This window comes from Microcaecilia unicolor, chromosome 6 (genome assembly GCF_901765095.1).
Source record: "Microcaecilia unicolor chromosome 6, aMicUni1.1, whole genome shotgun sequence".
NCBI classification, from domain to species: Eukaryota; Metazoa; Chordata; class Amphibia; order Gymnophiona; family Siphonopidae; genus Microcaecilia; species Microcaecilia unicolor.
Window position 1 is genome coordinate 339,969,480 of NC_044036.1, and position 24,430 is coordinate 339,993,909.

The window sequence follows — 24,430 nt, forward strand, 5'->3', positions numbered from 1 at the left end:
TCGTAGAAGCTGCCTTGTGAACATTTCAGTGAGAAACGTTCCTTGCTTTTTCTTTCACCAACAAGCAAGAGAGATGCTATCAGACCCCTGAGTTGGATGGGAAGAGGATTTCCAGCAATTGATCAATAATTTCACTCTTCGAAGATAGCTAAAAGAAACTCGATTTTCAAAGAGGAATCCGGAGAATAAAGAGCTTTTTACATTAATCGTCTGAATTTTAGCCTCTTAGAAAAAAGAAACTCGATTAGCAAAGTGGACCAAGGTTTCAGAGAACTTACATATTAGCAAGTAGAAATATATACAGAATAAGGGAGAAAAACGATGTTTCCAAACAAATATCACATTAAATAAATCTAAAATTCGCAGTACCTTCAAGCACTAAAATCCAGTTTTCTTATTTATTTTAACGATAGGCAGCGACTATCAAGGTATTGTTAAATGTACGTAGGACCTTCAGGCTTTGGAGCTGTGTTGCTTCCCACTTTTAATGTTTATATTAGCAGGCTGCAGCTGTGCAAACTCTTTCATTTAACCTTAAAATATGAAAACGGCGTCTTTCCTAACTGTCCAGAGACATAAATTCATTCTAAGAGTTAAAAAAAATATCTAAAAAAACAGAACAGAAAAGCACTACTATCAGATGTAGAAATATACCTAAAAGGTGTAAAGATACTTCCAAAATCAAATAATCTTCATTGTATTTAATTATATGTTTCAATTTAAATGCACTAATTATACTCATTCCACAATTATCTATCTATGGTATGGAAACTGTAAGTACTGTTTAAAATACGTATTGCGTTCCTTTGATCATTTTATTTTACAGCCCTGTAGAAACCTCGCAGAATTTCAATTCTTTCCCTGGCCTATCCTAATTCAGTCGGACACATTTTCTAGTACTTCCCGCTCACCCCGTCTCTCTCCACAGCCTCCTCACCTACCAATTATTTTTGGGATTCTCCCGTTCTTAAACCCTGCAACATTTTACAATTAATTTGAAACGTAATCGTGAAGAAAAATAAATTGTTCTATATTTTTTGTAAATTTTCTCATTATATTACCTGTTTTTTAAATGTCAGTTTTTGATTTTAGATTAGAAGACTTGCATAAAATTATTTCAATAAATCAAATTCATAATGTTTTTACATTGAAATCGGATCCCTACAGCTTTTAAAGCAAATTCAGTAATCTATTCCTGCATCTCCTACCAACTGTAGGCCAGAATAATGGCACCTCCATTTATAACAAAGACGTTATTCCTATGCCACACTGCTTAAAGAATACATATCCAGAATCAGTAAAATTCATCAAATGCTACATTACAGACTTACAGGTAAAAAGTGAGTTGGTCCACTTTTTACTGGGGTTTTTAAAAATTGGCTTGGCATAACATTTCTATAGATTTATTTGTAACTGAGCTTCAGTCCTACCTAACAAAAGACAACCAGACTGGAGTTAAATTTTTTTTTTTAACAAACTGAAAAAACATTATTGAGAAAAAATATAAAATAAAATTATTGCGTGAAATTAAAAATAAGACAATTTAGTTTTCGACATTTGTTAAAAAGAAGCTGATGGAATGTAGCTTTCCTCGATAAGGCATCTGGAGTTTTCTTTTAAAATAATAAGATTGTTTAATTTTTTTAAATAATAAAACTAAATCTCTTGACATTTTTGTTTTTATTTCTACTTTAAATAGATTTTCTGCACTGAGTTTTGGCAAAAAAACAATTTTGTAATCAGATATTCCGGTTGATTCCTTGTATTCTAAAAATAAATACAGAATTTAAAAGTGTTATTTGTATGTATACAGGTGCGTTTTGGATATTCATATCTTCAATATTCTACCGGCAATAAAGAAGGCTGGTATTCTTTCTTTTTCATAAAATCGGTTTCAAATTTCCATATTCAATTCACCCAAAAAATATATATTGTAAAAAAAAAAAAAAGAGTATGTTTACAAATCAACAGGAGCTGCCCTACATTTTCTTTAAAAATAACTTTGAAAGAAAGCCGAGCCAGAGCGGGGTTGGGATTATTTTAAAACAGTAGACTTCACAATTAAAGTATCAAATTATGTTTATGCCAGGCAGAGCTATTCTGGCAATTTTTTTTTCTTTTCTTTTTTTTTTGGGGGGGGGGGGTGGATTCTAGATCGGATAAAGCGCCAAGAGGTACAAATTTAAAAAAATATATAAATATTGTCATATCATCCTCAGAAGTCTACTGAGCATTTCTTTCTAAATTAGAATCCCCAGTTCCCCCCTATCTGTACTTGCCAGATCTATTTTAATTTTATCAAGTTAAAGATCTTCTCAAAGAGCAAAAATAAAAGAAACTGCTGGGTAATACCGAGGCTCTTCCTTACCCTCGAACTTCCTTGTTAGGAATTGCAATTTTCATTTTTCTTTTAAACATGCTATGAAAGTGATATAAACATGAATATACAGACAACAGCCTCAATGGTGTGTTGTAGTATATTCAAGAATTAACATATTTTTTTTTATTGTAACTAGATAAAAGTCCAGCAATTCAATCTTTAATATCGAAAGATTTTGCATAAAAACAGAACAAACAAACAAAACAGACATAACCTAATAACCCCACATAGATCTTAATGTATGTAGCAACCTTCCCCTTTGTTTCTGCTGTACACATAAGTCACACAAATTATTTGTTAATTACAATTTATTTGTACCCAGTTTTACTGTATTAAAAGCAACTAACTAGAGGGTTTTTTTTATTAAGCTATTCTAAGTATTATCCACAATTGTTTCATGTGTTTAATAGTTAGCATCCAAACAGGATTGGAGCAAAGCATGGCATTTATAACCACGATGCAACGATTCGGGATTGGCGAGAAAATCCTAAACACTACAAACATACACACACACAAAAAAATATTTCGAGGTACTCACATATGTATAAATTAGCCAGCACCTACCTATAAAGAATGTTTCCCCCTTGACCAGTTACAGAAATCCAAGTAAGAATTGTAGAAAAGCGATCACATGTGGAAGCCAAATCCAGTCAGAAGGGTGGCTGCTGGCTTTTCGGTTTCTTTTATTTTGGTACTGGAACGAGGAAGTTGCTGTTGATCTCGGTTAAGAGGCTCCCAGGTTCCCTCTGCTTCCGATTGCAGAGTTCAAGCCGAAATGTGCTGTTAGTATTTTTATTCTTACATTTATTTTCCTGCAGTTTCAGGATTCCTACCTGCCTGCATGGAGTAAATCCATTCAATTAGAGCAAACAGGCTGCTGGAGGCTGTATAATCACGAATTTATGGCTAGATGACGTGCCTCCTCTCCCACAATGGAGCCCACTGACATTAAACAGAAAATTGATGAGAGACGCGAAATCTAATCTTTTCCACATCCAGACCAGACCTTGGGTTTTTCTTTCATTTGGTGTGATTATATTTTTAAGAGTAGAGATGAGTGATTGTTAGTGTAAAATTGTTTTATTTTTCCCCATCTGGTTCATATTTTCTTTTTAAAATTCCTAAATTCACAGAACTCGGACTTTCTTTTGATCTGTCCGCTCCTTTTCGTTTCCTTTTTTTAGAGTGCACTTACCTTCCTTTTTCTCTATTATGTTTCGAAGTTTTGCAATTTTTTTTTTCCCAGGGAAATTATGTTGTGCAAAATGCTTCCCTGGGCTTCCTCAAAACAATAGTTTTTTTTTTTTTTTTTTTTTTTTGCAAAAGAAAAGATGCCAGTGTGCAGATTTTTAACTCAGCTCAGCTTCCTGTTTTAGAATTAGAAAACAATGCACCGTAAATTCAAAATAGATTTTGCAAAATCCCATACGCAGTCTCGTCCCTACACGGGAAACGCAACAGGAATGAGAGAGAGAGAGAGAGAGAGAGAGAGAGAGAACCCCCCTCCCCACCCCCAATCCTCCCACTGCAGAGAGAATGCGAACAGGAAACCGAGATTTAACGCCTTTCTCCACACTGCGAAAGAAGGAGCGCACAGTTCCCAAACCTACAGGCTGCACATTTCGTTTGCAAATCGCAAGACCTCAGCGCAATTCCATCCGCATTTCTTTCAAGCCAGCTAATAACTGCACACGTTTAAATAATGAGCACACAGACACGTTGCGAGGTTGGGTGCACAGATGGCTCTTTTTACTATTTACCTTCCTCAACAACACTAACGAAGTCAACGGGGCTTTCTCGCTCCTCCATCCCGGGACAGGAAAGAAGTCGCCAAAGCGGAGAATTGCGCGGAGTTGGCTTTGACTTTCTTAAAGGGGCCGCGTGCCCCGAGGCTTCTTTGTCCGCCGGGCCGCAGCTGGGGCACCACCACCGTCCGCCACGCCTCCCACCGCTGACGTCACGGCATCCAGGCCCAGGCGCGCGAGCAGGGGAGGCGGGGTCTGGGGAAGCGCGCGCGCCGCGCTCCGCCTCCTCCTCCTCCACCTCCTCTGTGCATTCGCCAGCGGACGAGTCTGCCCTTCGGCTGATCATGGAACGCGTGCTCCGAGCCCGGCGAGGGATTGCATTGCGCCCAACTTGCAGAAGGCAACGCTAGCTGGGGATTGCACCGTACCCTGGGGGTGAGAAAGACGAAGGGTTTAGAAAGAAAACGTATGTGGGGGATCGTGACAGATCAGGCTTGATTGATATATGTTCAAAAAAATCTTAGGAAAAACGTTAGGTTTTTTTTTGCAACCTTGCGCTAGTTTGAAACTTTAGGGGGTGCGATAAAATCGGTCATCCACAGGGTCCTGTTGGTGCACCATGCAGTCTCCCTCTGCTCTGGATCATGGCGAAGGTCGTGCAAATGAGAATGCAAAGTTTAGGATACTAGGTAGCGGATGGTGACTTGTGAATGATGGCTGCTGCTGCGTGTGTGGACAGTGGAGCTTCTGACATGATTGAAGCGGAGAGAATGAATGAACCGGTCTTGCACAGAGAGATCTTCAGACATAGGAACGATGGAGCTCTGATGAAATAGATATATATTTTTTTAACTTTATCTGACTCTTGAGCTGGTGCTCTAAACAGTAATGGCTGACAGTCACTAATGAACAGGAAATGACTGACCCAGGGGTCAGGATTGCTATTCTAAACTCATTGGAGAAAATAACAAAAAAAGACTTGTCTGGTTTTTTTCTTGTTTGTTTACAGTAGCTGAATTTTCCAAGTTATTGATACTCGCTGCTGTAACCAGTTAGCAAATGGGATTCCTGCCTCGTGCTCCATTAGGGTTGCTTTTTTAGCACGTTGTGTATCAGGGTGATGGGGAGGGGAGAGGGGGGGGAGGGGAAGAGTCTGACTGCAAGTGCCACCGGTTCTCCTGCTAGCTTAGCTGAGACAACCACTGCTTTAGCTGTGCTGGAGTCCTCGGTCTGCCACACGTTGAATGCATAAGAAGGAAGGATAGTATAAGGTCTTAATTTGCTGTGTTCAGCTGTGGAGAGCACATCTGGAAAAGGACACGATAAGATAGAGACAACTCAGAGGAAGACAGGGCAGGCTGAAAGTGCAGAAGCATAGAAACGCAGTAACATAGTAAATGAGGGCAGATAAAGACCAGCATGGCCCATCCAGTCTGCCCTGAAAGGTGGCCAGGGTCATACTAGAGACGGGGACGGGACCCACAGTAACCGCGAGGATGGGGACAGGGACAGAGCTTGCGGGGATGGGGCGGGGACAGAGCCCACGAGGACGGGGACAAACTTTGACCCTCTGTCATTTTCTACTTTGAAATTTGTTAATAAACTGGACTGTTATTTACGTTGGAGACATGCAGACAACGATATTTTGATTTTTTGGGAAAAGCAAGCAAACATGCTGGCCACAACTAGCAAAATTTACCTGGGGGATCCTCTACATTCCTGCTACATCTTCTAAGAAGACATCTTCTATTGCAGGAGGGACTGTGGAAGACGGGAGAGCTAGACTGAATCCTGAGATTGTTGATGACTTCCTATTCATCCACAGATTAAAAAAATCTCCCCTCTAGGGCATACAGAACAGGTTGTATTTTGTATCCCTGGACATTTTAACAGGGTGGATTAGGATTCCTTGGGGTAGTAGAAGTCAGCTATTGTTGGGGTTGGAAGGGTAGAGGGTGGTGGTGGGGGGGAAGGTTATTATAGCTGTTTACTGTTATTATTGTTTTCTATTTGTAATTTATATACAATAGTTGCACAGCATATTGTTCCTTTTTATACTTTAATAAAAAAAGATTTAATTATAAAATCATGTTTGAGGCTTCTGCAGATGAGAACAGAGCCCACGGGGATGGGACAGAGGCAGGGCCTGCAGGGATGGGGCCTGCGGGGGTGGGGACAGAACCCACGGGGACAGGACAGGGACAAATTACTCACCACCCTTTCATTAGCAGGCACAAATGGGCAGTGAGGGTGGACCGAGTGCTCATTTCTGGCCAATACTTTCTCTCACTGTGAGGTACTGCAGGAAGTGTGGCATCCTCTCAGTATGTCAAAATAGGAAGTGGGACATGGACCGTTTTGTCTTTCATAGACGATACAGAGATGCTGCATTGCTTACACTACCCGAATAATATCTACTTTTTCATGCAACGTGAATCATTTAAGACTCCTGAGGCAGGCCTGTGGCCGAAACACAGTACTGTGTCGAGTCTGCCAATAAAGCTGTTTCCTTCATCACCATAGTCCCGGTTCCCTGGAGTCATTGGTCCACCTCCCACTTCCGGTTTTGACAGTTTGTGTTCGTGGGAGTTTGTGTTCATCCACCTCGGTGGATTGCTTTACCCTCTTAATTAAATATTATAATTGGAGCTTTTGGATTTGGGTTCTTTTTAAGATTTCATTTTTTGCCTATTCAAAGCGGAGCTCAAGGGCATCTGCAGTTCAGGTACAGTGTTCAGGATATGCAGGGAAGTCACTGGGCAAACCAGTGCCCTGGGCACAGCTGTCTTATGACATCCCGCCCTTTTCTTTTAGTTTTTGCATTCTCGGATGCCAACGCCCTTTATGACCTTTACAGTAACAAGGGCAGTTGCCCTAGTGGGGCAAGAACCTGTAGACTGAGTGAAGTTCAGGGCACCCTCCGCTCAAGACCTTCTACCACAGTTGGCAGTGAGCAGGTGGTAGCTGTGCCAGTCTCAGGGCTGAAGAAAGATGGGTTGGACTCAAAGAGAAATGTATGACAGGAGCTCCACCAACACTGATCCTGACACTGATCCTGAACCTACGTTCTGTCTGATCACAGTTTGAAGGGACCAGTTTTAGTCCAACATTTTGTGTGAGATAGTATTTTGAGACTCCGCTTTCAGTTCTGCTTTGCAGTCCATCCAGAGCAGAATTTGCCTGGAGGTGGGGGAGGGGATTGTATGCAATGAACTGAGTGCGGGTAATTATGCTATCTGCCAGCTGTTGATTGCACACTGGATTAGCAGTTTAGCAGAATTTGTGCACATAATAGAAAAAATGTGTGCATACAAATGAATGGATACAGAATGAAGGGGAACGAAGAGTCCCCTGGTCTTCTAGGAATATTGCTTTTTGAAGTTTATTTTGCTACCTTGTTCGTGTTGATGGACTGATGTCCAGTTGCCCTGTGTTGCTACAGACCAGCTCTGGATCTTTCTGCTCTCTGATTAACTGTAAGGAGAGATGTAGGCAGTGACTGCAAAACACATCCAGCACTCAAACTGCACTTGCTGGAAGAAAGGGGAGATTCCCTAGAAATATTCAAGTATTGAGCAGACTTTATTTATAATTTATTTATGATTACGATTTATTTACCACATTTTTGAAGGAATTCACTCAAGGCAGTGTACAGTAAGAATAAATCAAACATAAGCAGTAGACAATTACAGCAGTAAACATATTCAAATAACAACAGTTATTCATTGTATGTATACAATTCAGTGAAATCACAGGAAGATGGCATTTTCCATAGAAAAGGACATTAAAGTGCAGGGGGGTAATGATGTGAGGTTGGAAAAAGGGAGCAGATTGGGGCAGACATTTAGCAGGGGGCATCCGGGGAAAGTTAACTAATTGTTTACCAATGTGGTTTATATGCTACTTACTATAAGTGAAGCTAATTCAGGGTGGTGTGAAAACCTCCCTTATGTGGTATGAAAGCCACGCCCAGCGCATCCCAGGATGCACTGGGCACTGGCCATTTTGGAGGCGGTGCTGGAAGGAAGAGGAAGTGATACTCCCTCCTCTGGCATCACGGGGGGGGGGGGGGGGGGTAGCGTTTGTGGTCGCTAGACCACCAGGTGTTGGGGGGGGTTATGGTGTCAGTGTCCGGGAGGTGTGAGGGCTTGAGGGGGGCCACCAGGGCCTTCCTTGCCTTTGGGAGGTCCTGGGGTCCACTGGACCCACCCCAGGATTGACAGTGACAGCCCAGCCTGCGTGGTATGGATGGGGGTGGGGAATAGCGCATTAACGCTAGCGCCAAGCTGGCATAGGGTTACGGAGCTAGTCCTCCCGTTAGAGCGCAGTGCTCTGATCATATGGGCGGAATACTAAAGAGCTGCAATTTAAATATAATTTAAATGAGCTCTTTGGTATTCCCTGGCACGCCCGCGCCAGACCCTCTGATCATGCCGCGCTGGTAAACGCGGGCACTTGCCCAGCGCTAGTGGCCCCCTAGCGTCCGCATTTACCTTTGATCATCGGGGTATCGGAGCTCTTTCTGCTCATTTGTATTATTTATTTGGATTTTGCTGACACCTTTTTTCAGCAGTAGCTCAAGATGAGTTACCTTCAGGTACACTGGTCATTTGGCGAAATGTTGGCAAGATAAAACTGTGAGGCGAGGGCAATATTTAAACAGTCATGATCTGCTTCTTTTCTGAGGGTGGTGGTGGATCCTTGGTGGAGACCCAGATGTGACAGATTTGGGGGGGGGGGGGGATACAGGGGTGGTAAAGACTGAGCACAAGAGGTGGGGGTGTGGCTGTGGGTCTGGTATGGAACTTATTTGCTTATCTGCCCAGAACAATAGACCACCAAGAAGTGGAGACAGTATCCTGCGGGCAGTCAAGCTTGTATGACTGACAGCTAGCAGTTATTCTTAGCTCCAGCAGACAAGGCAGACAGATGGGCTCTGATAAGAGTGAGATGGGGGGGGGGGGGGGAAAGAAAAGGCTACCCCTGATGGCAAGGGATAAGGAGGGGGCCATGATCAATGGGTTCCTGATAGGGGTATGCCTATGACACTGTTGGAAGCAGGGGCTGTGTGTGGTGACTCCCTGAGAAGAGCCAGAATATAAATTCTAGGAAGAGGGGCTTTGCAGTAGAGGGTGAAGATGTGTTAGCATGAAATGTTTATTCATACAGTAGAAGAAGGTATCTGAAGTTCTGACTGCTGTGGGGAGGCTTCAGCTGTTCAAATATTCCTAAATAAAGCCTCTGGGTGCCCCTCCTGCACACCAGCCTGTGCACAAACTGACCTTACACCATGATAGCACCAGAACTGCATGTTTCCAGTCTACTGAAGAAGAGAAAGACTTTTCCCCATTATTAGATTTGTGTTTTTAAAGCTTTTATTACATTTCTTTCTCCAAGGTGTTGCAGTTACTCCATTCCAGGAGGAAGACTTTTTGTCCAGTACAGGTTTTGAACTTATATCTTCAGTGTCAATAAATTTTGTGTTATCCATCTTGTCTGGTCTGTTTATCTCAACCGCACTTTTCCCATCGGCTACCTATTAAGATGTTTCATTGTGTTGTGTTGTGTTGTATTGTATTGTATAAACAGCGTTAACATCATGTCTGTGTTATTTGAATGTTCTAATGTGCTGTCTATTAAGTGTTTCATTAATATTATGCAGACATCATCTATGTTATATGAACGTTCTTCCATGCTGTCTAATACGGTATCATTCATATTCTGCTGACATCTATCATACAGTTCAGTTCACAGTTCAATTTTATTTGATTATACCGCAAATAAAAGTAATTATCTAAGTGGTTTGCAATCAATCATAATTGAGTTGAAAAGGGGGAGGTTCGACACAAAATGATGCCTGGGCTACAATGGGGAAGTAAATACTAATCTGCTCCTTACCCAGCTCAGTGGCCCCCCCCCCCCCTGCTCTTTTTTGGTCGCTGGGCTATTTTCGGTGCTCACTCAAAAAAAAAATATATATAGCTTGCAGCAGGTTGCTCCTTAGAGAGAACACTGCAGCCCACTAGCGCTGCAGGTCCCATCATGCATCGGGGTATAGTGTTACAGGAAACCCAAGGCTGGCTTAAAACCTCCCTCCTGGAGCTGAGTAATTTGGTAGCTGTGGACCAGCTCGAAACCGACAAGTCTCTGTCAGAATTTGAACATGTATCTGCTTTAAGCAAACATTTTCAATTGCTGAAAGACTTCATTTGTAATTTTCTGTCATTGTAAGCAAGATCTGCTGTTCTCTGATAAGGCTGCCAAAAGCCACATCCAAGGAAGGTCTCAGCAGAGATCAGCAGACAAGAGCCAGGGTCTGGCTAAGACTTTTCCCCTCTAATTAACTTCTGTTCCATTGAGTATCTGCTCAAAAGTGGATATATTTATTTTTATATACTGCCTAGACCTAAGTGGTTTACGATGTTCTTTTTTTAGGTACAGCTACTGTCCCTAATGGGCTCACAATCTACCTGAGGTAATGGAGGACTAAGGTGTCGTTTTACTAAAGTGCGCTGAAAAATGGCCTGCGGTAGTGTAGATGCGTGTTTTAGGTGCACACAGAATCACTTTTTAGCACACCTGTAAAAAAAAATGCCTTTTTAAAATTTTTTGCCCAAAATGGACGTGCAGCAAAATGAAAATTGCCATGCGTCCATTTTCGGGTCTGAGACCTTACCGCCAGCCATTGACCTAGCGGTAAAGTCTCACACGGTAACCAGGCGGTAATGACCTATGCGCGTGAAATGCCACTTGACGCGCATAGCTGACACGTGCCAGAAAATAATTAAAAAAAAATTTGGATGCATGTAGTGGACATGCGCCAAAAATGAAATTACTGCAAGGACCGCGCGGCAGCCAGGCGGTAACTCGGAAAGAGTAAAAGGGCCCCTAAGCGATTTGCCCAGGATCAGACCGAGCTGCAGAGCGAATTCAGTTCCAGAACTTGCTGCACTAACCATTAGGCCACTCCTCCACTCCAGTTAGTAAAGTCATTTCATAGCATCAGCAGGCAACAAAAAAACTATGCCCAGAAGCCACATTCTCAGGCTGATTGTAGGTCTGAGCCTTGGCCAAAGATTGACTGGATGACAGGACAATTCACCTGACCTTGTTATATTCACAAGTTGAGGCTCTCCATAGTCCGACTTCACTACCAGCCTAAAATTAGAAATCATCTGCCCACTTTTTCCACATTTTCTCATATCTTGGCCCACTGACCCAACTTAACCTTCCATCGTCTGTGTCTTCATAAAGAGCAGCTTCTTTGTCCCCTAAATGTTTTGAGAGAACTTCCTCTGTGGAAATGAGTTGGACCTGGTATCTTCAGGGCCTCAGTCTGGCATACTGTGGCAGTGCTGCTGGGTTTGGCTTAGTATATTTATTTATTTATCTCATTTGTACCCCACAGTTTCCCAACAATGTCAGGCTCAATGTGGCTTACAATGCACCACAGAGGCAAGTGCCAATGTAGCAAAATGAAACTAATACAGCAAATCTACAAGTGATAATGGGGAAGAATAGGAATGGATGGGGATAGAGGGCAAGCTGGTAGGGAAGGGAATATGTCCAAATTTCTTAGGATGGCGTGCGTCCAGCAGTGGAGTCACTGGGAGAGCCAGCAGGGTAGGCATTTCTGAATAACAAGGTCTTCAGTGATTTCCGGAATGTTGGATGATCTGCAATGGTTCTGATGGACCTTGGTAAAGAGTTCCAAAACTGAGTCCCAAGGAAACAGAAGGAGGTAGCGTACGCAGTTTTGTACTTGACTCCAGTGCAGTTCGGATAGTGGAGGGGTAAGATACGAGCGGGCAAGATGGGACGCATTCCGGAGCGGTAAGGAGATGAGATGATATCTATATATACCAGTAATGAGCTTTCACTGGCATAGGGTAGGGATGTTGAGATGTTCTGGTTGTATATATATTATAATTGATCCGTCACAGGGTAATTTGGGAAAGCCTTTGTCAGGCTCGTGGAGGGTAGCGAAAGGAGCCTAATATTTAGTGCACTAGGGGATCCAGCTTCAAATCCCGCTTCGGCCGTTTGTGATTTTTTTTTCAGGAAGTATTTTTTCACAGAGAGGGTGGTGGATGACTGGAGTGCCCTCCCATGGCAGGTGGCGATGAAAATGATAAGTGAATTAAAAAATGTGTAGGATAAGCACAAAGCATTCCTGTATGGGATGAGAATGATATCAAAACAACTTAGCCATGCTTAAGCGTCAAATCCAGTAGTTGGGAAGTTAGTGTCAGGCAGATGCAGGGCTGCCGAGACGGGGGGCAGGGGGGACAAAATTCCCCGGGCCCAGGCCTCCAAGGGGGGGCCGGCGCCGCAGTCCCACCCACCCGCCCTCAGCTCCGTCGACCGTCCGCCATTGGGCCGGACCCCCTTCATTCAAATCACAGCACCTCACCACCTCACTCCGTGTGAAAGCGCAGCAGCGGCAGTCTGCAGAACGCCTCCCTTTGGGCCTTCCCTCCCTGTGTCCCGCCCTCGTCTGACATAACTTCCGCGAGGGTGGGACAAAGGGAGGGAAGACCCGAAGGGAGGCAATCTGCAGACTGCCGCTGCTGCGCTTTCACACAGAGCGAGGTGAGGCACTGTGATTTGAATTCAGGGGGCCCGGCCCAGTGGTGGATGGAGGGGGGGGCGGGGCCCTGGGGACAGCCTTGCCTTGGGCCCGGCCCAGTCTCTTGGCGGCCCTGGGGAGATGTCTACAGTCTGTGTGACGATTCCGGCTAGGCAGATCTGGTTGGGCTGGAGCAAGCTTCGATGGTACATCCAGTATTTGAAAATTAAGCCAGTGCTGGACAGACGCCTATGATCTGTGCCCTGAAAATGGCAGGAACAGATCAAGATCAAGTACACATATGTTATATATACTGTGAGTTTATCTTGTTGGGCAAACTGGATGGAGCACACAGGTCTTTATCTGCTGTGTATGTAAATGTTTTAAACCTGATTAAATCCAAAAATAAAAGGAAAATTTCAAAGCGTCCAATGCGGTCAGCTGGATGAATGCATTTTCCGGTAAAGAGAGATGTGTTGATACAGGGTGATTTGTGACAGAGTAAAATGGTCATAGTTGTGCAGTCAGTCAGATTGCATCTCTGTGGAAAAAATTCCAGGATGCTCTTCCTGTGTGTGGATGGAATTCACTCAGGGAATTCTGCCCTGCCCCCCACATGCTCCACCCTGAGCCTGGACCTCCAGTTCATTTATACCTGGGCTGGAGAGCAAAGCTTTAAATGTTCACTTAAATCAAGTGTTCACATGGTAATTTCTTCCAGCACAGAGTGTGTTTTCTGTGATTTATTAGAAGGTAATGTGTCCCCTGGGAGAATCCCCCCTCCTTTCACATGGAATGTGTTTGTTATTATGACTATAGCTCTGCACAGTGAGGTTATCGTGACTTTCGCTCACTTTCCTCCTTTATCCATTCTGAAATATCTGATACATTAATCCTCTGCTTTTTGGTTTACAAATTGCTTAGGTCATTACAGGGGGTATCACAGACTCTCACAGCTTCTGGATCACCCACGGGATAACTCATAGCATTGGTGCAAAGGATCTCAGTACATATCTTCCTAGTCGTCTGTTTCATCAGAGACCTGTCCAGGTGTCGCATTTTGACAAATGTAAAGCATGGATCGAGCATGGAAAACTGATGAGTGGATCTTCATTAGAACTTTATGGAGGCATCACAGTGATACAAGTGTATTGTGATATAGCACGGAAAACAAATGTTCACCAGCACCCACTGCAAGTGTCACACTGATACATATACAGCAGGGACAGATGAAGAACAGATGATTATCAAAACCCCATGTAGGTATCGTCCAGATATAAGCTGAGCACGTATACTGCATTGACAGCTGCAGAGCAGGAGTAATAAGGAAATTTTCATTATCAAAACCCCATGTAGGTATCCTCCAGATATAAGCTGGTATTGTCCAGATATAAGCTAAGCATGCATACTGCATTGACAGCTGCAGAGCAGAAGTAAGAATGAGATGTTGATTATTTAAACCCCATGTCGGTTTTGTCCAGATATAAATTAAGCACGTATACTGCATTGACAGCTGCAGAGCAGGAGTAATAAGGAAATTTTCATTATCAAACCCCCATGTAGGTATCCTCCAGATATAAGCTAAGCATGCATAATGCATTGACAGCTACAGAGCAGGAGTAAGGAGATTTTGATTATCAAAACACCATGTAGGTATCGTCCAGATATAAGCTAAGCATGCATACTGCATTGACAGCTGCAGAGCAGGAGTAAGGAGATTTTGATTATCAAAACCCCATGTAGGTATAGTCCAGATAAAAGCTGGTATCATCCAGATATAAGCTAAGCATGCATACTGCATTGATAGCTGCAGAGCAGGAGTAAGGAGATTTTGATTATCAAAACAACATGTAGGTATCCTCCAGATATAAGCTAAGCATGCATACTGCATTGACAGCTGCAGAGCAGGAGTAAGGAGATTTTGATTATCAAAACCCCATGTAGGTATCGTCCAGATATAAGCTAAGCACGTATACTGCATTGACAGCTGCAGAGCAGGAGTAACCGATGTTGATTATCAAAACTCCATGTAGGTATCCTCCAGATATAAGCTAAGCATGCATACTGCATTGATAGCTGCAGAGCAGGAGTAAGGAGATTTTGATTATCAAAACCCCATGTAGGTATCCTCCAGATATAAGCTAAGCATGCATACTGCATTGACAGCTGCAGAGCAGGAGTAAGTAGATTTTTTTTTAAGCTCATCAGTCAGCAGCAGAACACATTAGCAGATTTGCAACGCACATATAGGGTCAGCAACCAGTTCTTTCAATACCTTCAGCTAAGGCGTTATGTGACATCACTGTCACCCGGGGCCCCTCTCCGTGTCTGTTGGTGAATAACTAGTAGAAACTTAATTGGCTTGACGCTGTCCCTATGAAACGCTATCCTACATTTTTACAAGATGCAGAGCACGAAGGAGATTTTTTAAAAACAGAGGGAAGGGCTTTAATGAAAGGTGCTCAGCACTTATTCCAAAAGTGTAAACTTTTAACAAGTTGTTATTGATTGAAAATGTTTTATACTGCCCCAGAACAAAGACAGTGCCTTTCTAGGCAACTGCCTAGTTTGCCCCAATTTGTTTAAATTGCCTTCTCTTTCACCATATTACCTCAGAAACAAGAGGGATGCTTCAAAATAACATATATACAATTTTTGATGATAATGCCAAACAGCTGTCAAGTTAAACTATTTCCCCTTTTTTCCCCGTATTCTTTATGACCTTTGTTTAGTATAAATGGAGAAACTGTGCTCCTTAACTACTTGATGTCCTAATCTTCTTTGTTATGCAAGCTATTTATTTGAAAGGTATTAATCCGCAAACGAACCTTTTCCGGAGATACGAAGGCGGTAGAACGAGAGGACATGAAATGAGATTGAAGGGGGGCAGACTCAAGAAAAATGTCAGGAAGTATTTCTTCACGGAGAGAGTGGTGGATGCTTGGAATGCCCTCCCGCGGGAGGTGGTGGAGAGGAAAACGGTAACGGAATTCAAACATGCGTGGGATAAACATAAAGGAATCCTGTTCAGAAGGAATGGATCCTCAGAAGCTTAGCGGAGATTGGGTGGCAGAGCCGGTGGGGGAGGCGGGGCTGGTGGTTGGGAGGCAGGGATAGCGTTGGGCAGACTTATACGGTCTGTGCCAGAGCCAGTGGTGGGAGGCGGGACTGGAGGTTGGGAGGCAGGGATAGCGTTGGGCAGACTTATACGGTCTGTGCCAGAGCCGGTGGTGGGAGGCAGGGCTGGTGGTTGGGAGGCAGGGATAGCGTTGGGCAGACTTATACGGTCTGTGCCAGAGCCAGTGGTGGGAGGCGGGACTGGAGGTTGGGAGGCAGGGATAGCGTTGGGCAGACTTATACGGTCTGTGCCAGAGCCAGTGGTGGGAGGCGGGGATAGTGCTGGGCAGACTTATACGGTCTGTGCCAGAGCCGGTGATTGGGAGGTGGGGCTGGTGGTTGGGAGGCGGGGCTAGTGCTGGGCAGACGTATACGGTCTGTGCCCTGAAGAGCACAGGAACAAATCAAAGTAGGGTATACACAAAAGTAGCACACATGAGTTGTCTTGTTGGGCAGACTGGATGGACCGTGCAGGTCTTTTTCTGCCGTCATCTACTATGTTACTATGTTACTATAAATTAGTTTTCTTACTACAAGTATAGAACTTTATTTTCCCTAATTTCCACTGTTAATAATTGGACACTGATGTAATTTTTATTTTTCCCTAATTTATTTTCCATAAATGTTCTGTTTGTAATGAGAACTGAAAATATGCGTGTATAAACTAAATCCATTTAAGAATGTTTGTACAGGGACATGTATATGACTTCTGACATCCATTTTTGGTCAGACCAGTATGGCCATTGATTTTTATTATATCCTACATATACCTTGAACTGTGCAAAGAATGAAATCTGAGAACACCCTTAAGTTAATGAGACATTACTCCTGAATTGGACAACTATTATATGGACCTTCGGTCTGTCCCATTATGTCAACCCTTATGTACTTATGTACTTGGGAATCTGAATACAATCTTGCTACTCTTTGGGGTTCTACATGGAATGTTGCTACTCTTTGGGTTTCTGCCAGGTACTTATGACCTGGATTGGCTACTGTTGGAAACAGGATGCTGGGCTTGATGAACCTTTGGTCTGTCCCAGTGTGGCAATACTTATGTACTTATCTTCACATTCCAAACTTGGGTTCCTGTAGAAGGAGGAGAGGCTCTTTCATCCTACTTGTGAACCTCTAAAATTCTTCTCAAAGTTCCTATCTCAAATGGAAATGCAGAGTCCGGTGAGCACATGGAGCAAGAAAATAACTGAACTGTTTGCAGATAGTTTTGGACCAAAGTGAGACTTACCCAAAGATATTCTTGGAGCAGAGCTATGGAGACCACTCAAATATTCGCCGTTGGTCTCTTTTTCAGGGAATCTGAAGACATGATCTTTGTGGTTTGAGGAGCTCAGGTACTATAATATTATAAATCATTAAACCGATTCCACCAAAAAATGTTACAGCCTTCAAATAAAAGAAAAATGAAGACATCACAGAGGAGATATGGAAGACTGTGTCAGACTTTTGAAACAAATACTTGGATGTTTGTGACTGGTTTGAATCTGGAGAATGTTTGCGCCAATGTTGACTGGTCTTGAGTGCCTGAGCTTTACCATCGATCTATGGCGTTCCTTTTCTCTTTATGTTTTGTTGATTTAATTTGCTTTATTTCTATATTGTAAACCGTTTTGATTTGATTACAAGAGAAACGATATATCAAATGAAATAAATGATAAACGATTCAGATTGTATTTAAATGGAAAAAAAAACCCTCAATATGTGAATTTGTTTCAGGTGTACAGCACTGGTCCATGTTACACTGATGCGCTTTAGACTTTTAGACACTTCCGCTAATGTAAGGTAGAAGCATCAATATGTTACCAAACCAAGCTCGAGACCATTAATATCTTTATGTTTACCCACCCTTCATACTAGGCTGGAGACCAGAGGTGCACCGTGCACCCTTCAATAGGCAACCTTCAAGAGGAATCAACTGTGTATCTTGCACCAAGAATATAGAATAGAGGTGTAGCCAGACAGCAGATTTTGGGTGGGTCTAGGCAAGAAGTGGGTGGGCACCATGTCTTCTCCCCCTCCCCCCCCCCCCCCCCCCCCCCCCACACACCAAAATAATATCTCAGCTGGCAGGAAAATGCTTCTCTCTGCAGCAGGCATGCGCTGAAAACTGAGCATGTGCAGGTGCCAGTATCGTGGAGAGCAGCGTTTTTGTTACCATCAGGAGGAAGTCTTCATCTGGCGGAGCTTGGGATACCCAACAGCTACCGTTAAACATGTGTTACTGTTGGGTGGGCCTGAGGCCTAACTGGGTGGGGCCTCGGCCCACCCAGGCCCACCTGTGGCTACGCCACTGATATAGAATGCCTTCTTGACAGGGCTCCCAAACTCCTGCTGGGCCTAATGGAAAAGTGCAGTCTTCCCAGTGCTGCCCAGTACCCTGCCTGCTACATAAGTACATAAGTATTGCCATACTGGGAAAGACCAAAGGTCTATCGAGCCCAGCATCCTGTTTCCAACAGTGGCCAATCCAGGTCACAGATACCCGGCAAGATCCCAAAAATGTAAAAAAAAATGTTTTATACTGCTTATCCCAGAAATAGTGGATTTTCCCCAAGTCCATTTAATAACGGTCTATGGACTTTTCCTTTAGGAAGCCGTCCAAACCTTTTTTTAAACTCCGCTAAGCTAACCGCCTTTACCACATTCTCTGGCAACGAATTCCAGAGTTTAATTACACGTTGAGTGAAGAAAAATTTTCTTCGATTCGTTTTAAATTTGCTACATCTTTCAGAGAGGGATCGTAATCCTAGTGGTACTCAGTACCCTGTTGGGTCTATCAGAAAGGCCTGTTATCCCTGGGAGTGCTCCAACATTCTGAAGAGGAGCACAGATCGACTTGACATATCTGCACACCATAGGAGGCAACTTTCAAAATGATTGGGGGTGCTAAACCCAATGAAACGTAGCTCTCCCTGGACACAGTCAAGCAGTTTGTTCAATATTGGGGGTGCTCACACAGCCACATTGCTGGCTCCTATGTTGAACACCCACACGAAAAACCTCGAAATATTGGGCTTCAGCTCTTTCAGAATGTGGTCTGAGTTAGAAGGAGGCAGCGTTTCTGGGTAATTTAATCTTCTCCATCCTGTAGATGCTACTTGAATTACTGTTTACTTTTGGGTTGCATCTAACTGCAGGGTGCAACAGCTCTTTAAATCCCAGGCATAGATGTAACTGTACCAGCCAAGGGGCAAGAACAAAGCTGCAGCTTAAGCATTTCTTAATGTGAAGGAAGTTTCCAGTATGAAAGTGTATGAAGGGTTCCTATAGCCTAGCCTGGCAGATCATGAGCTTCACTTCCCATCACCACAGAGGACACTCCCCATCCATTTGTCTGATTTTAGTGATTGCAAGTAGGAGAGGGAAGGCCAAAGCATGTAGTGACTAGGTCCCTCCTAATGCTTCCTGCTGATACCAATCACCAAGATTCAGAGCCAGGAATTGGGGTGAAAAAAAGTCTTTCATAGGAGCCAACATTTCTAAATTATTTGGGGGTGTTAAACTGAGTGGGAATGACCTCTTTCTGGACACAGTGAAGGAATCTGTTCAATATGGAGTGCTCAAGCAAGGGCTGGCTCAAGGCAAGGTGCCTCCAGAGGCAGGGCCGAGATACTATCCCCCCCACCCCCGGGCCAAGTTCTGGCATCTGCCCCCTTCCTTCCCCCACCCTGTTCCCTGAGTTTATCTTCTTTGTACATTTTTTAAAAGGTGGCAGTGACAGCAATTTCCATACGCTGCCCTGCCACCAGCACCAGCCTCTTCTCTACTGTGGCTGCCTCTGAGGAAACAGGAAGTTACATCAGAGAGGTGGGCTGCAGTAAAGGGAAGAGGCGGGTGCTGGTGGTAGGGTAAACTCAGGGAATGGGGTGGAGAAAGGAAGGGGGGCTGCAGCTCCCTGAAGAGTGCCGCCTGAGGCACCCGTCTCAGGTGGCCGAATGGTCAGGCCACCCCTGCAAGGACCCATAACACCCCCCCCAGCTGGTTCCTCTACTGATCGTTATGTATGGAGAAGCTGCCGCCTGTAATGGTCAGTTTTCAGGCTGATCTTGTAGCATGTGTTGTTTTCCATTCTGCAGGAGTTAGGAAATGGGATATGCAACAAAGGAAAAGAAGACATCTGGGGGGAATTCTGTATAGATCATCTAAAGTTAGATGCCAGGACGTGAATTCTATAATGGCCGTTGTGCACAGATCTGCCATTATAGAAATACTAACAGAACGAAAAAATAGATTTCCAATTATCTCTGGCATTTAAATAATAACCCAATACTAGAACCAGGATCACTGCTACCATTCCAAAAATACACTCCAATATTTCATGTATTACTGCCATTCAATATGATAGTATGTTTTTACAGAGTACCCTCAGAGTTTACCCACTCTTTTTGGCAGTCAATTATACTGCTGTCCAATGGCATAGCACTTCTTTCATCGGGCTACTCTTTTTAATTTTTTTTTTTTTTGTGTGTTCATAAAACCACAAAAGTGCTATTAATCTAGTGTCTTTTACGATATTTTGTAATATTTGTAGCGATTGAACCAGCACCAAAAATCATTAAATTAAATGGAGTAATATTCCAATCACAATGCACTTATCTTTTTCTTTGTGCAGCCTCGCTGAATCATAAGTGTCCAACCGCCTTCCCCTGAACACAAAAAATTAAAAAGAGTAGCCCGATGAAAGAAGTGCTATGCCACTGGACAGCAGTGGTGTAGCTACGTGGGGCCAGGGGGCCTGGGCCCTCGTAAATTTGGCCCTGGACCCCCTGCCGATGACCCTCTCGACCCCCCTCCTGCCGCCAACCCTTCCCCACTGTCGCCGTGGGCTACCTTTGCTGGCGGGGGACCCCAATCTCCGCCAGCCGAGGCCCTCTTCTTCTCAGCAAGGCTTCGTTCTGTTTTTGACGTCCTGCAAGTTGTACGTGCAGGACGTCAGAAACAGAACGAAGCGCGGGAAGAAGAGGACCTCGGCTGTGGGGATTGGGGTCCCCCGCCAGCAAAGGTAGGCAGTGGCAGGGGAGGGTTGGCGGCGGGAGGGGGGGTCGAGAAGATCGGTGGCAGGAGGGGAGGGTCGGTGGTGGAAGGGCGGTCGTCAAAGTTGGTGGTGGTGGCGGCAGTGGCAGTGGGGGGGGGGGGGTTGGCAATGGCGGGGGGGGGGCGGCGACACTGGGGGGGGGGGGCTAAAATGTGCCCCTCACCTCGGGCTCTGGATCCCCCTCCCGCCGAAGTCTGACTACGCCCCTGCTGGACAGCAGTATAATTGACTGCCAAAAAGAGTGGGTGAAATCTGAGGGTACTCTGTAAAAACATACTATCATATTGAATGGCAGTAATACATGAAATATTGGCGTGTATTTTTGGAATGGTAGCAGTGATCCTGGTTCTAGTATTGGGTTATAGAAATACTAGCATGTCTCCATTTATGCCAGGTCAATGGTTGGTGGAAATGCTTGTGCACAACTGTTAGAACCCTATAACCAGGGCGTCTAACTGCCCGTCACACCCCTGACATCCCCCTCGAAGTTCTGTGCTCTGGAGTGTGAGCATACATCTCATAGAATAGCGACTAAGGGCAGTTACATGCATAACTACTAATTGATGTCAGCACCAATTAATTAAGGCTAATTATACCCTGTTAGTGCTCATTAACACCAATTACCGGTTCATTCTTAAATTATTACTACTACTACTACTACTACTACTTATCACTTCTAAAGCGCTACTAGACGTACACAGCACTGTACACTTGAACATGAAGAGACAGTCCCTGCTCAACAGAGCTTACAATCTAATCAGGACAGACAAACAGGACAAACAAGAGATAAGGAAATATTAAAGTGAGGTTGATAAAATAAGGGTTTTGAACAAGTTAAGGAGTGGCCTAGTGGTTAGGGTGGTGGACTTTGGTCCTGGGGAACTGAGGAACTGAGTTCAATTCCCAGCACAGACAGCTCCTTGTGACTCTGGGCAAGTCACTTAACCCTCCATTGCCCCATCTAAGCCGCATTGAGCCTGCCATGAGTGGGAAAGCGCGGGGTACAAATGTAACAAAAATAAAATAGATACTATTGGAGATTCTACATGGAATGTTGCTACTATTGGAGATTCTACATGGAATGTTGCTATTCCACTAGCAACATTCCATGTAGACGGCTGCGCAGGCTTCTGTTTCTGTGAGTCTGACGTGCAGGACGTCAGACTCACAGAAGCAGAAGCCTGCGCGGCCACATTGGTGATCTGCAAGGGCAGGCTTCTACATGGAATTTTGCTAGTGGAATAGCAACATTCCATGTAGAATCTCAAACAGTAGCAACAGTGGAGGAGTGGCCTAGTGGTTAGGGTGGTGGACTTTGGTCCTGGGGAACTGAGGAACTGAGTTGGATTCCCACTTCAGGCACAGGCAGCTCCTTGCGACTCTGGGCACTTAACTTAACCCTCCATTGCCCGCCGCATAGAGCCTGCCATGAGTGGGAAAAAGCGCGGGGTACAAATGTAACAAAAATAAATAAATAAAAATAATTAAGGGTTAGGAGTTAAAAGCAGCATCAAAAATGTGGGCTTTTAGCTTAGATTTGAAGACGGCCAGAGATGGAGCTTGACGTACCGGCTCAGGAAGTCTATTCCAGGCATACGGTGCAGTAAGATAAAAGGAACGGAGTCTGGAGTTAGCAGTGGAGGAGAAGGGTGCAGATAAGAGAGATTTACCCAGTGAACAGAGTTCCTGGGGAGGAATGTAGGGAGAAATGAGAGTGGAGAGGTACTGAGGAGCTGCAGAGTGAATGCACTTGTAGGTCAATAAGAGGAGTTTGAACTGTATGCGGAAACGGATAGGAAGCCAGTGAAGTGACTTGAGGAGAGGGCTAATATGAGCATAGCGACACTGGTGGAATATTAGTTGTGTAGCAAAATTTTGGATTATCTGCGCAACTGACCTTATTCTGTAACTTGTGCGCATAAATTTGCACACAAAGATAAGGTCTAGGCAAGGTGAAAAAGGTTATTAAAACCAAAAGAACATCTTTCAAAAATGGAAAGAAGCCAGTGAAAAGTAAAGCTTTAATAAGGCAGTTCAAAAGAGATGTTCTAAAGAAGTTTGCCTCAGAAACAGAAATCTTTCAAGTATGAGGCCTGTCAGGGAGTCAGCTGGACCGTTACGTGACCAAGGAGAAATAGGGCTCTCAAGGAGAACAAGGCCATAGCAGAAAAACAAAATGAAATCTTTGCTTCAGCCTTTACTGAGAAAGCTATTGGGGAGATACCCTTGCCAAACACAATCTTTGATGGTGGTGATTGGATGATGGTGATGGTGGAACTCAAGCAAATTATGGTGAACCTAGAAGATGTAACAGAGTAAACTGACAAACTCAAGCAGAGCAAGTCACCTGGACTGGATGGTTTACACCCCAGGATTCTGGAAAAATTCAAAATTGACATTGAAGGGCCTATTAGCAGTAATCTGTAACATATCATGAAAACCAGCTATTATACCCAAGAACTAAAGGGTGGCCATTTTAATTTTTAAAAAGGATTCTGAAGTAATCCATGAAACTTCAGACCAGTAAGCAAATAAAGGTAGAAAATATTCTGTATAACAAAATTATCCTGCATATAGATAGATATAGCTTAGGGATATAGTTATTAATGTGGGTATGAGAAGGTAAAAATCCCTTCATTAGGAAGGAGATCACTAAAGTAGAGGCGCTATGTCCAGTAGCATATAAGGTGACAACTTGGGTATAGTCCTTACCACCATAATTAGGGTGAACACCTGGGACCCTGCTTGGGTGGTAGTAGTCAATCTGAGAAGACTACGTGGGAGGTAGCAGGGGAAGGACTAACCCATTCCGGGGAAGGAGGGGGTCATTTCAATATTTTCCAGAGGGTTGGGGAAAGTAGGTGAGAGGCGCTGTCAGGTCAGTGCAGGGGGCCCGGCAAGGAGGGGGGAGGGAGCGGTGGCGAGGAGGGTAGCTGGAAATCTTGCTTAACAGCTAGTTACTAATAACTGGGGTTAGTAATAAAATACAGTAGAAGGAAGTCTTGCCTTTCCAATCTGTTAGATGTTTTGAAAGGGCTGATACTCTAGTCTACGTCAAACATGTTATCCATTTATGTATCTTGATTTTTACAAGGCATTTGATAAAATCTTTACTGATAAACTCCTGAGGAAATTAAAAAGTCATGAGATAAGAAGCAGCGTGCTATTATGGATTTGAAACAAGTTAGAAAATAGAAAAAAAAAAGGGTAAAAATCAATTGTGAGTTTTCTCAATGGAGCAAGGTGAATAGTGGAGTACCCCAGAGATCTATACTGGGACCAGTGCTTTTTACCATGTTTATAAATGATCTGGAAGTGTGAACAAAGAGTTGAGATGATTGAATTTGCAGAACACACAAAGGGAGAAATATGTAGCCAATTTTTCACCGCTATCACCTTTATGCCTGGCTAGTCAGTGCCAGAACTGAAACAGTTAAGTGCCGATAGTTAAACCGGCCAAAGATAGCACTGCTAGTTATATGGTCCGATTTGGCTGCCTAACTAACTGGTTAAGGGTTGAACATCTCTACCCTGACATTGCCCCAATCTGCTGGTTTCAGCTTAGG

At 43.9% G+C, this 24,430-nt stretch overlaps 1 protein-coding gene across 1 annotated transcript in view; it reads right to left on the reverse strand.

Annotated features, from left to right (window-relative positions):
* The window catches only part of BAHCC1 (BAH domain and coiled-coil containing 1), a 281,988-nt gene extending 277,297 nt beyond the window's left edge, over positions 1 to 4,691 (reverse strand). The window contains 1 exon segment of the mRNA XM_030206874.1: positions 4,141 to 4,691. The gene's annotated coding sequence lies outside the window, so the exon portion shown is untranslated.
* Between the last annotated feature and the right edge of the window lie 19,739 nt (positions 4,692 to 24,430).